Below are 15,224 nucleotides of genomic sequence, written 5' to 3' on the forward strand. Positions count from 1 at the left end.
TTAAAGTCTGCAAAGCAACCTAAAATGGTTATATAAGTTGCTTAGGAAGTAGCCAAGTGGGTAGAATACTTATACTGATATACATGAAGTCCTAACTTAAATCTCTGGCACCAATTAAACTGGGCATAATTTGTCAGACATGTAATTCTGGTACTCCAGAGGTAGAGGGAGCAGTTCTGAAGCTCAAGTCATTTTGACTACTAAGCTCATAGCCAAATGACCACCTATCTCAAAACAAGAAAGAAAACATGTTGAATAGATTATACTTTTGTGGGCAGCTGAAAAAAATGATCAAATTATTGATGAGCTGTTTATTTTTACACACAGGGCTGTAAGGTTCAATCTGGTGTCAGCTGCCATTATTGCTTCTGGGCCTATGGTGAGGCAGCACATCATTAAAGGGGCTGTTACTTACTTTATAACCAGGATGAGAAAATAAATTGGAATAGAGAAGAGCTAGGGTCCTATTCTTTCTTTGAAGGAAATATGACCCATGACCCAAAGACCTTCTCCTTGTTTTCCTCTTTGCTTTTTGTGGAGTATAATAGACAATAGAGTCGAGGCATATCATATGCCCAGGTTGTTCTCAAGCTCCTGGACTAAAGTGGTCTATTATCCATAGCTAAACACACACACCCTTCCCCACAAGTAATTTGTACTATTCATAGACCTATAGGTTTTTCATCTAGTAACACCAAGGCACCAATGTAGACAACACAATTAACACAGGAGGCTTTGGAACAGCCTTTAATATCAAAATTCATATATACATGTCTATATTTTCATATTTTTCTCATCTTTAGCAATTCTAGTACTGATAAGTATCAGGAAGATATGTAATTGTGTTGTCTTTTATACAGAGATTGACTTTATCTTCATGTATATATATTTTTGAAAATAAAGTATTTCCTTTAATTTTACTGAAATGTACACTAGTCTTTTTCATATTCTATGATTTAAGATTTATTTGTGACCAAAAACAAAACAGCAAACATCAATCAAAATGTCTGTTTGGCCAAAATGTCATTCATTAACCTTGCAGGATCTGAGCTGGCCAGACTTCTGGTACCAAAGAGACATGATTTGTAGAAGGCACAAATATTAATAAATCCCTTTTAGCTCTTGGGAATGTCATCAATGCTCAGCAGATACAAAGGTAGGTACTGTATGTTTACTTGCTAAATATTTTCTGGAATGTGTTGTAGGTATAGTTTCAGACATAAGTGGTCCTGCACTACCAAACAGCACTGGTTGGTTTATGTTTGTTGCTTTGTAAGAGGCTATTTGTGTGTGTGCCTGTATGCATGCATATGTGCATGTGTGTGCATTTTTGTGGTACTTGAGATTAAACCTAATACCTCTCATGTGCTAAGAAAGTATTCTACCCCCGGGTTTTTGAGATAGGATCTCAGTGAGTTGGTTTAGGCTGGTCTTGAGCCTCTTCTCTAAACCTTCTAAAGCTGTAATTACAGGCCTGTTTGACCAGGCTCAGCATGGTTGCTTTTTTCATACACCCAAGCTTTAAACTTCATTGTAAGTAACTATTCAGTGATCACTAGAAAGCAAGAATGATAACTAAATTGATATGAAGACATTAAAAAAACTTTAAAAGCCAATTTGTCTAGTTAGTATTTTATAATAAACTGTAAAATTGTAATACAAAAGAGATTGAGCTTAATGTCTAAAGTGTAATTGTATAATAGAATGTTTACTAATGCCTTGAGGCATTTAAAACTATTTTGATGCAGCATATGCCAGAAGTACTTAGTATTATATAGCATATTTGAAAGTATGTGAAGTTGTTTTTTAGTTTTGAAGCTAAAACAGTCTTAAAAGCTTTATGAAAATTACTGTTAAATTGTTGAAGTTGATATTTTAATTAAGAGTAGTGCATTTTAAAATTATTGTTAAGACTTTCTTAAGAGGGCAAGTTACCAAGTGACAACACATGCTGAAGAGGTTGTGGAGAAAGGGGAACCCTCCTCCACTGCTGGTGGGAATGTAAACTTGTACAACCACTCTGGAAATCAATCTGGCACTTCTTCAGAAACTAGGAATAGCACTTCCTCAAGATCCAGCTATACCACTTCTAGGCATATATCTAAAAGAGGCTCAAGTACACAATAAGGATATTTGCTCAACTATGTTTATAGCAGCTTAATTTAAAATAGCCAGAAGCTGGAAACAACCCAGATGCCCCTCAACTGAAGAATGGATACAAAAATTATGTTACATCTACACAATGGAATATTACTCAGCAATGAAAAATAAGGAAATCATGATATTTGCAGGTAAATGGTAGGAACTGGAAAGGATCATCCTGAGTGAGCTTTCCCAGAAGCAGAAAGACACACACAGTATATACTCACTCATATAGACATATAATATAAGATAAACCTACTAAAAATCTGTACATCTAAAGAAACTAATCAAGAGGGAGGACCCTGACGAAATTGCTCAATTCCCATCCCAAAAGGCAAAGAGGATGGACATCAGATGAAGAAGAAATCAGGTAACAAGTTAGGAACCTGCCACAGAGGGCCTCTGAAAAGCTCTGCCTGGCAGACTATCATAGCAGATACTGAGACTTATGGCCAACAGTTGGGCAGAGAGCATAGAATCTTATGTAAGAAGTGGGAAATAGTAAGACCTGGAAAGGACAGGAACTCTACAAGGAGAGCAACAGACCAGAAAATTTGAACACAGGAGTCTCTCCAGAGTCTCATACTCCAACCAAGTACCAGGCATGGAGATAACCTAGAACCCCTGCACAGATGTAGCCCATGGCAGTTCAGTGTCCAAGTTGGTTCCATAGTAACGGGAAGAGAGACTGCCTCTGACATAAACTGATTGGCCTGCTCTTTTATCACCTCCCCCTGAGGGGGGAGCAGCCTTACCAGGCCACAGATGACAGTGCAGCCACTCCTGATGAGATCGGATAACTAAGATCAGAAAAAAGGAGAGGGGACCTCCCCTATCAGTTGACTTGGGGAAGGGCATGCGTGAAGAAGGGAGAGGGTGAGATTAGGTGTGATTAGGAGGGGAGGAAGGAGGGCTTATGGGGGGATACAAAGTGAATAAAGTGTAATTAATAAAAGTTAAAAAAAATTGTACTCACATTTATTCTAGATGTCATTGATTTTAATTTTTGATCCCACGCAAGAAATTAGTGAACAACTTTCAACAAAATATTTGAGGAAGCTGTAGATCTTATTTAAACTTTGTTCTGTAATATTTCAAATGTTCAATTATAAAGATTAAAATACGAGCTATTATTTTTAACATTAAAACCAGAGCTAGAAAACACTTAATCAAGAATTTATTGGCTTCTGGGTGGTAAATGTAAATATTTTCCCACATTATAAACAAATAACTTTACAATTGCAGGTTACATAAACAGTTATGGCGCTATAATTAGTCATATATTCATTATTGTATTTGATGCAAAAACTATAAATACTATGATAATGTCCATGTGTCTAATATTTCTATTATTTTGTCATATTATTGTACAGGTGGAGGTGTCTTTGGTAATGTTCTGGGTATTAAATCACCAATGTCTGAAGCTGATGATTTATAAATTATAAAAAAAAATTACATCTTCTATTAGTAATACTACCTTTTTGGGGTTATTTTGTAATTGCCTGCATTAATCAAGATATTTTTATTAGTAAAAAAAAAAAAGAGGGCAAGTTACTGAAATTATATGACCATTGCAAAAGCAACATGCATTACATGCCGATTTAAAAACTCAAACATTTGCATATGATATACTTCAAATTTATAAAGTTACTCGAGTTTCTTAGAGTTTGGGTGATTTTTTATTTTTTGGTTGTTTAGTATGTTTTGTTTTCTCTTGTTTTATTTTGGAAACATAATCTTGCTTTGCCATCAAGGTACCTACCAAGTGACTGGGATTTATAGACACTTGATGCCATAGCCTTATTGTGTCATCTTTTCAAATACATTTCACCTACAACTAAAAAGCCAGTCTTGATAGCTGTTTTGTTGTAAAGTTTGTACTTAGAGATATCAGTTTTAGATGGGACTTGTAAATTTTTTATTTGTTTACTTGTGTGTACAAGTGTGTGCATGTTGAAGTGAGAGGATATCTTTCTAGAGTGAATTCTCCTTCTGTCATGTGGGCTCTAGGAATTGCAGTGAGTGCTTGGGGGCAGCCACTTTTTTTTTTAACCTACCGAGTAGTCCTGTCAGCCATGAGTGGGACTTTCACATATTCACCAAATAGTCAAAATTCATTTGTATCATGTCGACTGCCAATTTTATCAATGTGTAATGCTTATATTCTTCTAGTGAAATAGTAGTCAGTTTTTATTTATATGTGAAAAATGGAATAAGTATTCTTGTTTTGTATTTTCAGAGAGGAAATCGGCATATTCCTTACAAAAATAGCAAGGTTACTTGCTTGTTGAAGGATTCTCTTGGAGGAAACTGTCAAACTATAATGATAGCTACTCTTAGTCCTTCCTCTTTATTCTACAACACATATAACACTCTTAAGTATGCCAATAGTACAAAAGAAATTAAATCTTCTGTAAGTGCATTTACTTTGACTTTGTTGTAAGAATATCAGGGATATGTTATCTTTATACCTCTAAATAAAGTCTTAATTTGGGTCATGTTAAGGAATCTGGCAGTACAAATTAAAAGCATCTGATGTGGTTACTAAGTCACACATTTTATGCCTTGATCCCTTTTTCAGTGGAAATTGTTATTCACTCTAATAGGTGCTAAAGTACTTTAGTGCCTTTTTGTTTTAGTGCCTTTTGTTTAAGGAATCTGGTAGTTCAGATTAAAAGCATCTGATGTGGTTACTTAGTCACACATTTTGTGCCTAGATCCTTTATGCAGTGGATATTGTTATTCACTCTTGTAGGTGCTAAAGTACTTTAGTGCCTTTTTGTTTTCTTTACATCATAGCATGTGGTGTTTGGATAGCACCATGGAAGTGCTATCTAAAGAATAGTGCCAAGGATTTAACATCTTTAAATTTATATTTTTTACTTAATGCAATAAATATTTATAAGTGATAGTGCAATTTATCTGAGCAACTACTAATGATACCTACCTCAGTTTATAAAATTATTTATATGAATTCTATAAGATTACAGTAAATTTTCACATGCATAATAGTGTGTTAAGTCCAGCAGTGTATAGTGACTGGTTAGGGACATATTTTTTTGCCAAAATTTTGGCGTACTTTGAAAACCATATACTACAGCTAGGATACAAAGTGAATAAATTGTAATAAATGAAAAATTATATTAAAAACATATACATATTTTAATTTTTAAAATATACATATTTTTTAATTTTTTTATTTAACTTTTATTAATTACACTTTATTAATTTTGTATGACCTCATAAGCCCCTCCCTCTTCCCCTCCCGGTCACACCCCCCATTCTGCATGCATGCCCCTCCCCAAGTCCACGATAGGGGAGGTCCTCCTCTCCTTCCTTCTGATATTAGTCTATCAGTTCTCATCAGAAGTGGCTGCATTGTCAGGGTTCTAGGTTATCTCCATGAATAGTCCTTGGTTGGAGTATGAGTCTCTGGGAAGTTCCCTGTGTTCAAATTTGCTTATTTTGTTGCTCTCCTTGTGGAGTTCCTATCCTCTCCAGCTCTTACTATTTCCCACTTATTACATAAAATTCCATTCACTCTGCCCAACAGTTGGCCATCAGGCTCAATCTGCTTTGGCAGTCTGCACTCAGAGTCCCTCTGTGGTAGGTTCCTAGTTGTTTCCTGTTTTCTTTATCTTCTGATGTCAATCTTCTTTGACTTTCAGGGTGGGGATTGAATATTTTAGTTAGGGTTTTCTCTTTTACTTAGTTTGTTTAGATGTACAGATTTTAGTGGGTTTATTCTATGTTGTATGTTTATATGAGTGAGTATATACCATGCGTGTCTTTTTGCTTCTGGGACAACTCACTCAGGATGATCCTTTCCAGGTCCCACCATTTACCTGCAAATTTCATGATTTCCTTATTTTTCATTGCTGAGTAATACTCCATTTTATAGATGTACCACAGTTTCTGCATCCATTCTTCAGTTGAGGGGCATCTGGGCTGTTTCCAGCTTCTGGCTATTACAAATAAAGCTGCTATAAACATGGTTAAGCAAATGTCCTTTTTGTGTACTTGAGCCTCTTTTGGTCATATACCTAGGAGTGGTATGGCTGGATTTTGAGGAAGCACTATTCCTAGTTGTCTGAGAAAGTGCCAGATTGATTTCCAGAGTGGTTGTACAAGTTTACATTCCCACCAGCAGTGGAAAGGGTTCCTGGTTCTCCACAGCCTCTCCAGCATGTGTTGTCCCTTGAGTTTTTGATCTTGGCCATTCTGATGGTTGTAAGGTGAAATCTCAGGTTCATTTTGATTTGCATTTCCCTAATGGCTAATGAGGTTGAGCATTTCTTTAAGTGCTTCTCTGCCATTCGATATTCCTCTACAGAGAATTTTCTGTTTAGCTATGTTCCCCATTTTTTAAATTGGATTACTTGGTTTGCTGCTTTTCAGCCTCTTTAGTTCTTTATGTAAACTGGATATTAGCCCTCTGTCAGATGAAGGGTTGGTGATGATTCTTTCCAAATCTGTAGGCAGTCGTTTTGTTTTGATGATGGTGTCCTTTGCTTTACAGAAGCTTTTTAGTTTTATGAGGTCCCATTTATTGATTGTTGCTCTTAGAGCCTGTGCTGTTGGTGTTCTATTCAGGAAGTTTTCTCCTGTACCAATGAGTTCTAGGGTATTCCCCACTTTTTTTTCTAGCCGATTTAATGTGTCTGATTTTATGTTGAGTTCTTTGATCCATTTGGACTTCAGTTTTGTGCACGGTGATGAATATGGATCTATTTTCATTTTTCTACATGTCGACATCCAGTTGGACCAGCACCATTTGTTGAAGATGCTATCTTTTTTCCATTGTATGGTTTTAGCATCTTTGTCAAAAATCAGGTGTCCGTAAGTGTGTGGGTTTATTTCTGGGTCTTCTGTTCGATTTCATTGATCCACCATTCTGTTTCTATGCCAGTACCATGCAGTTTTTATAACTGTTGCTCTATAGTACAGCTTAAGATCAGGGATGGAGATACCTCCAGAAGATCTTTTATTGTAGAGGATTGTTTTAGCAATTCTCGGTTTCTTGTTATTCCATACGAAGTTGAGAATTTTTCTTTCTAGGTCTGTAAGGATTGTGTTGGCAATTTGATGGGAATTGCATTAAATCTGTAGATTGCTTTTGGTAAAATGGCCATTTTTACTATGTTAATCCTTCCAAGCCATGAGCATGGAAGATCTTTCCATCTTCTCATATCTTCTTCTAATTCTTTCTTCAGAGACATCAAATTTTTTTCATACAAGTCTTTGACTTGCTTGGTTAGGGTTACACCAAGGTACTTTATGTGATTTGTGGCTATTGTGAAGGGTGTTGTTTCTCTAATTTCTTTCTCTGCCCTTTTGTCCTTTGTATACAGGAGTGCTACTGTTATTTTTGTTTTGTTTTGTTTTTGTTTTTTTTAGTTAATTTTGTATCCGGCCACTTTGCTGAAGGTGTTTATCAGCTGTAGGAGTTCCCTGGTAGAGTGTTTGGGGTCATTCATGTATACTATCATACCATCTGCAAATAGTGATAATTTGCCTTCTTCCTTTCCAATCTGTATCCCCCTGATTTCCTTCAACTGTCTTATTGCTCTAGCAAGGACTTCCAGCACTATGTTGAAGAGATGTGGAGAGAGTGGGCAGCCTTGCCTTGTCCCTGATTTCAGTGGGATTGTTTTAAGTTTCTCTCCCTTCAGTTTGATGTTGGCTATAGGCTTGCTGTATATCGCCTTTACTATGTTTAGATATGTGCTTTGTATCCCTGATCTCTCTAAGACTTTAAACATGAATGGATGTTGGATTTTTGTCAAATGCTTTTTCAGCATATAGGGAGACTAGGGAGATTGTCATGTGTTTTTTTTCTTTCAGTTTGTTAATATGGTGGATCACATTGATGGATTTCCGTATATTGTACAACCCCTGCATACCTGGGATGAAGCAAACTTGGTCATAGTGGATAACTTTGATGTGTTCTTGGATTCGGTTTGCAAGTATATTGTTAAGTATTTTTGCACCAATGTTCATAAGGGAGATTGGACTCAAATTCTCTTTCTTTGTTGAGTCTTTCTGAGGTTTAGTTCCCAAGGTGCCTGTGGCTTCATAGAATGAGTTTGGTAATTTTCCTTCTGTTTCTATTTGGTGGAATAGTTTGAAGAGAATTGGAGTTAGTTCTTCTTTGAAGGTCTGGTAAAATTCTGCACGTAACCATCTGGTCCTGGGCTTTTTTTGGATGGGAGACTTTTGATGGCCGCTTCTATTTCTTTGGGGGATATAAGACTGATTAATTGATTTACCTGGTCCTGAAACAGCTTTAGTAAGTCAAATCAATCAAGAAAATTGTCCATTTCATTTAGATTTTCAAATTTTGTGGCATATAGACTTTTGAAGTAATTCCTAATGATTGTTTGGATTTCCTCAGTGTCTGTGGTTATGTCCCCCGTTTCTTTTCTGATTTTGTTAATTTGGGTGGTGTCTCTCTGCCTTTTAGTTAGCTTGGCTAAGGGTTTGTCGATCTTGTTGATTTTCTCAAAGAATCAGCTCTTGGTTTCATTGATTCTTTGAATTGTTTTATTTGTTTCTAATTGATTGATTTCAGCGCTGAGTTTGATTATTTCCAGCCGTCTACTCCTTTTTGGTGTGTCTGCTTCTTCTTTTAAGTGGGCCATTAAGTTACTTGAATGAGCTGTCTTGAATTTCTTCTAGAAGGCACTTAGTACTATGAACTTTCCTCTTAGCAATGCTTTCATTGTGTCCCACAAATTTGGGTATGTTGTGACTTCATTTTCATTGAGTTCTAGGAAGACTTTAATTTCTTTCCTTATTTCTTCCCTGACCCATCTGTCATTTAGTAACAAGTTGTTCAGTTTCCATGTGTGTGTGTAGGCTTTTTGCTATTTCTGTTGTAGTTGAGGTCCAGCTTTATTCCATGGTTATCAGACAAGATACAAGGGATTATTTCAATCTTCTTGTATCAGTTGAGGCTTGCTTTGTGACCAACTATATAGTCTATTTTGGGGAAGGATCCATGAGGTGCTGAGAAGGTAAATTCTTTTGTGTTTGGGTGTAAAGTTCTGTAAATGTCTGTGAGGTCCATTTGATTCATGACCTCTGTCAGAGTTATTGTTTCTTTGTTTAATTTCTGTTTTGTTGACCTGTCCTTTGTTGAGAGTGGGGTGTTGAAGTCTCCCACTATTAATGTGTGGGGATCTATATGTGGTTTAAATTTTATCAATGTTTCTTTTACAAATGTGGGTGCTCTTGTATTTCGGGCATAGATGTTCAGGATTGTGATGTCTTCCTGGTGGAATTTTCCCTTGATGAGTATGAAGTGTCCTTCCCCATCTCTTTTTATTAATTTTGGTTGAAAGCCTATTTTATCAGATATTAGAATGGCTACTCCTGCTTGTTTCTTGGGTCCATTTGCTTAGATAGTCATCTTCCAACCTTTTACCCTCATGTAACGTCTATCTTTGTGCCTTAGGTGTGTTTCTTGTTTGCAACTGATTGCTGGGGTTTGTTTACATATCCATTCTGTTAATCTGTGTCTTTTTACTGGAGAGTTGAGTACATTGATGTTGAGAGAGATTAATGACCAGTGGCTGTTAGATCCTTTGATTTTGATGTTGGCTGTTGTTATAAGGTTGTTGCTTAGTTGCTTTTTGTTTTATTGTAGTAAGGTTAATTATTTCCTGTGTTTTCTTGACAGAAGCTAATTTTCTTGGTTTGCATTTTCCCTTCCAGTGTCTTCTGTAATGCTGGATTTGTATGTAGGTTTTGTTGAAATTTGTTTTTGTCATTGAATATCTTGTTTTCTCTGTCTATGAGGACTGAGAGTTTTGCAGGGTATAGTAGCCTGGGCTGACAGCTGTGTTCTCTAAGGGTCTGCATGATATCCATGCAGGTCCTTCTGGCTTTCATATTTTCTGTTGAAAAGTCAGGTGTGATTCTAATGGGTTTGCCATTATATGTTACTTAGCCTTTTTCCCTTGCAGCTTTTAGTATTTTTTCTTTGTTCTGTATACTTACTGTTTTGATTATTATGTGGCAGGAGGATTTTCTTTTCTGGTCAAATTTGTTAGGTGTTCTGTAGGCCTCATGTATTCTTAATGGCCTCTACTTTAACTTGGGGAAATTTTCTTCAATGATTTTGTTGAAATATTTTCTGGGCCGGAGAATACCTATTATTCTTAGGTTTTGTCTTTTCATATTGTCTTGGATTTCTTGGATGGTCTGTGTCAGGAATTTTTTGGATTTAACATTTTCTTTGACAGATACATTGATTTCTTCCATTGTATCTTCTATACCTGAGATTCTTTCTTCCATCTCTTGTAGTCTGTTGGTTATGCTTACCTCTGTAATTCCTGTTTTCTTCCCTAAATTCTTCCTCTCCATTATTTCCTCCATTTGTGTTTACTTTAATTTTTCTAGTTCTATCTTCAGGTCTTGAGTTGTTTTGTTTACTTCCTTCACCTGTCTGATTGTATTTTCCTGTTTTTCTTTTAGTTCCTTCAACTCTGTTTCTTTTACTTCTTTCAGTGATTTAATTATTTCTTCTCTGAAGGCCGAAAGCTGTTTGGCTGCATCTTCCTGTATTTCTTCACAGATGGCCATAATCTGCTTGTCTTTAACTTCCTCCATTTCTTTAAGGATAGCCATGATCTGTTTGGTTTTATCTTCCTCTAATTCTTTACGTATTTTATTTATTTCCTTTATTATCCTCTTCATCAGCATAGATGTAATGTCATCTTCTTGATTTTTTATTATGCTGCGTTGTCCAGGGCTGTTCACCCTTGGATGGCTATGTTCTGGAGATGCCATATTTCTCTGTCTTTTGTTGGTTGAGCTTTTACGCTGACTTCTACCCATTGGGCTGTTTTAGTTGTTGGCTGTTAGTTTCTGTGCTTCCTCGAGTCCTGAGGTAAGGAGAATCCCCTTAGCCATAATATAATTTTTCCTGAAGGAGTCCTTCTCTGCTTTTTTGTATGGTCACTGTATAGCCAGTGTTTCTTAGGAATTGCCACTGCTCACCTCAGGTGTATAGACCTGAGTAGTAGCTGGGGTCTTTGTTAGGCAGGGGGGATCTCCTTTTATCCATAGAAGTTCTCAAGACACCTGCCCCACTGCTGGGTTTCTTGTTATAAATTTAGTGAGCTGCTGCTGTTGTTACAGTTTTCCAGGTATAGTCCTCTTGATGAACCTGCTGATTCCCTAGCTGTGGGGTTTTCTCCCAACAGGGAAACTCGGTCTGTTATCCTGGGGGACACAGTTCTGTCCAGGAAAGTGAGAGGAGTGCCCAGCAAGTCTCTGCGCCAGAGGCTGAGTGCTCCACTCTGGGCCTGGAGAATGTGTACCTAGGTTGAGTTGGTGCCTGGTGGCACCGCTCTCGTCTGGAGGCTGATAACTGAGAGCTCCACTCTGGCCTGAAGGCTGGGTGCCTCACTCTGGACCAGAAGCTGTGTGTCCCTTTCTGGGATGTCGGCTGCGGGACTGCTCTGGTCCGGACGCTGTGGGTACAGCCCTCTTGAAGGACCAGGGATTCCCACAGGTTTGTCAGTCTAGCTAGGGATAACTGGTTGATCCTTGGCACAGTATCTGAGGGCTGCTGTAATGGCTCTCTGGCTTTTGTAGGTCTGAGGATGCATCTGTGTGCCCCAGTGCCCTAGGGGTACTCAATAAAGTCGGCTGAGCATAGCACTCCTGCCTACAGTAGAAAGTTAGAGTCTAGAGTCTGAGTGAATCCAGAAAGTCTTTTGGAGCTGTGTGTCCTGAGCATTAGACCTGATGATCCCCCCGCTGTGGGATTTCCTCCTGCCAAGGATACCCAGTCTTTGCTTTGGGTCCACCATTCCATCTGGGGTGGCGAGTAGAACTCACATGCACAAACGCACGCCCGTGGCTCTGCCTTTCTGGCCTTTGGGAGCCTGGGCGTCTGCCTAGACTGGGTAATTTTCCTGAGACCTTTTTTGGGTGGTGGTATCAGCTGAGTGCTCTGATATCAGACCAGCCGTTTCCCTCCCTGTGGGTTTGCACCTGACAGTGAACCTCAGTCTCTGGTGCCCTGGGGCCCACAGTTCTACCTGAGGCAGTGAATCAGGCATGCAGGCAGGGCTCTGTGCCAGAGCCTGAGTTCCCTGGCACTGGCTCCGGACTGGCTCCTGGGGTGCCCATGGAACCCGAGTCTTTTCCAGGGGATGTCTGGGTGACCTAAGGTAAGTCCCAATCATTTCCTGCTCCTTGGGGTTATCTCTCAACTGGAAAATCCAGTCTGTGATGTTGTGGGCCCACAGTTCAGTCTGGGACAGTGACCAGATCACGCTGGCATGTGGCTCTGGGCTGGGGCTGGTGACCAAGTGCCTGGCAGAACTGGGATCTCCTCTGTGGTTTAGCTGGGTGAGTTAAAGCTGATTGAATCCCCCACCGTGGGGTATCCTCTCACCTGGGAAACACATTCTCTTGTGTTTTATGGCTGCGAGTTCTGATTGCTGGTCACTGTGCCAATCCTACTGTGCTGCTGCTCAGAATGAGAGTCCTCCCGGCGCTGCCATCTTGCCCCACCCAAAAATATACATATTTTAAAATTACAGAACCTTGGTTTAGAAGGGACCTCAGATAAGCTGATGTGATGTCTCCTCAAGCTCTCCCTTTCCCCCTTTAAGAGTCTGAAGATGAGAAATGTGCCAGCCTGTGAGAAAAGTCTATGTAATATTTATATAAAAGGTCAAACTATATGACTGTACATTCACACATTACTTCAACCCATTGTGGAGGTTTCTAGTTTGTTTTTTATGCTCCATTTTACAACTCTATGGGCCAAAGCTTGAAAATTTTTTGGTACTGATTCTAAATCACTTTAATAAGAAAAGTCCAGAATACCAAAACTAACTTTATGTTTAATTTTCTCTTGCTTATTCTGAAAATAACAAAAAAAAAACTAATAGGAATGCAAACATAAAACAGAATTCTGAGTTTATTGAAAGAATTAATAGACAATTTTATTATATTGTGAATAAATGCTTAGAGATATTTTTTCAGTAACCCAATTTTTTTATAATTTAATATGTATGCTCAACATACTCTCTTTTCCAGATTTAAAATCTGGACAGTCTCATAATTAATCATGATGCTATCCAGTTATACTTGTCAAAAAGTCAAAATTGGTGGACCAAAGTTAGTGAGATATAATGCCACTTGTGCTGTTTTTAACTATGTCAGTTATACTCATAATTTCTATTTTTCAGCAGTTGAAGAGCAATGTTCTTAATCTCAACAATCACATATCTCAATATGTAAAGATCTGTAATGTGCAGAAAACAGAGATATGTCTACTGTTTTTATTGATATGATAATTGTCTACAGTTCTTCACTTAAGGGGTGTTTCATTCCTTATTGTCCCAAAATTTAATATATTACTTATTATAGTGGAAATCAGGTTCATTTGATTATTAATTATAACTGTAATTTTGCTATGGCCATGTAAGATGGAGACAGATTTTGATTTGTATTTTAATAAGTGTTTCCTCTGCTAGATTTTAATGTTGAAAGAAAAACTAAAAGCCTTTGAAGAACAGAATGCCTTGACTGACAAAAATGACCATGTAAAATTAGTACATTCAAACACTGAAGACAAAGAAATTAAAAGGTAAAACTATTAAAATCTCATTTGGGGAATGTATGATTATAAAATGTAGCCTTCTCTTTTATTAATCATCACTTTTTGTTATGTATCATATATGTATATCTACGTACACACAGTTGAAGTCAGAAAACTCATTTGTTTGTTTTTTGTATTTGACACTCTGGACATCAGCTCCATTGATTTTAGAGATGGGAAAACCAGAAGAAAAAACTAGTTAGGGCATCTGTGAAGTTAGCTTATTTTGAACTGTGCTTTTCTCATTAGTACTTGTATAGATTTATGAAAATTTGTTTTGTTTTTATTGATTCTATATAGTATTATCTGAGTAAGCTTCACAGTGATAGAGAATGATAGAATAATATTTCCTGTCCAAGTTGACCCACTATCTATGTTGAACCCTTTAAGATTCATATTTCTTGCTCTGCTGCCTGCCTCATGGTTAAACTTATAAGCTTGATTGAGGAAAATGTTCTTTTGAATATTATGGTATTGACTGCTCTCATTTTGTTTTTCTCCCTAAACTTTATTCATAGCATTGTAGATTTCTTGAGCTTTAGAAGTGTTAATTTCACCTGACCACTACAATAAAAGAGCAATTGTTTCCTAAAGTATAGTAAAAACTCTCAAGTTTAAATTTTATTGAAATATTGTGTGCATGTGTGTGTGTGTGTGTGTGTGTGTGTGTGAGTGTGTGTGTGTGTTATAAATAGGTAGGAAAGTATAGATGTAAGTCAGGAGGTAACTTTTCAGGAGTCAGTTTTTGCCTCCCACTGTGAGTTTCTGAGATTGAACTGAGGTTATGAGGTTTGTCCAGCAAGCATTTTTACACTCTGGGCCATCTCAGTAGTCTAGAAATACCAGGCTTTGTTCTGGATTCTCAGACTGTGTTATTTTACAATATCACATGTAATTCTGACAATTATTTTGTGAGTGACAAAAGGCAGTTTTGCATATCTTAGGTTTCCCTGCTGCTAAGGTGCATGGGCACTAAGTATGCTTGCTTTTCCCATATGTTGAAATCTCCCAAGTAACCCATTACAATATTGATTTGTTGTTATTTTATTTGGAGTATAAATTTTTGATATTCCACCATTTTTTTATGTTAAAACATGTATAAGTGTTTTCTTGTTCCTCATTTTTATTGGCCTAAGACAGCTTTTGTTCTAATGTAATATTACAGTTAGTATTTAATTTTGTTAAACATGTTAATAATACTAATGTAATACAAGTTTCTTGAAAATTAAACTACCAATTTTTCAAAATTAAAGTGATTACTTTTATAAATTTGTCAATATTAACCAAGTGTAATTTGCCAACTAAATTGTAGCCCATCTCTCAAATATTTGGTATTTTGAGTCACGAGGATTCCAGTTTCAAGTCTAGCCTGGAAAACTTAGGATGATTGTATCTCAAAAATTGAAAACATGAAAATAGTTGTTGTGATACAACTCAGTTTTGGAGTGCTTGCCTA

The 15,224-nt window shown here is 37.2% G+C and overlaps 1 pseudogene; it reads left to right on the forward strand.

Annotated features, from left to right (window-relative positions):
* LOC129676272 (kinesin-like protein KIF18A) overlaps positions 1-15,224 on the forward strand; it is an 87,158-nt pseudogene that overhangs the window by 21,228 nt on the left and 50,706 nt on the right.

The sequence above is a fragment of the Psammomys obesus genome, unplaced genomic scaffold (assembly GCF_907164565.1).
Source record: "Psammomys obesus unplaced genomic scaffold, mPsaObe1.curated_primary_1811, whole genome shotgun sequence".
Lineage (NCBI taxonomy): Eukaryota > Metazoa > Chordata > Mammalia > Rodentia > Muridae > Psammomys > Psammomys obesus.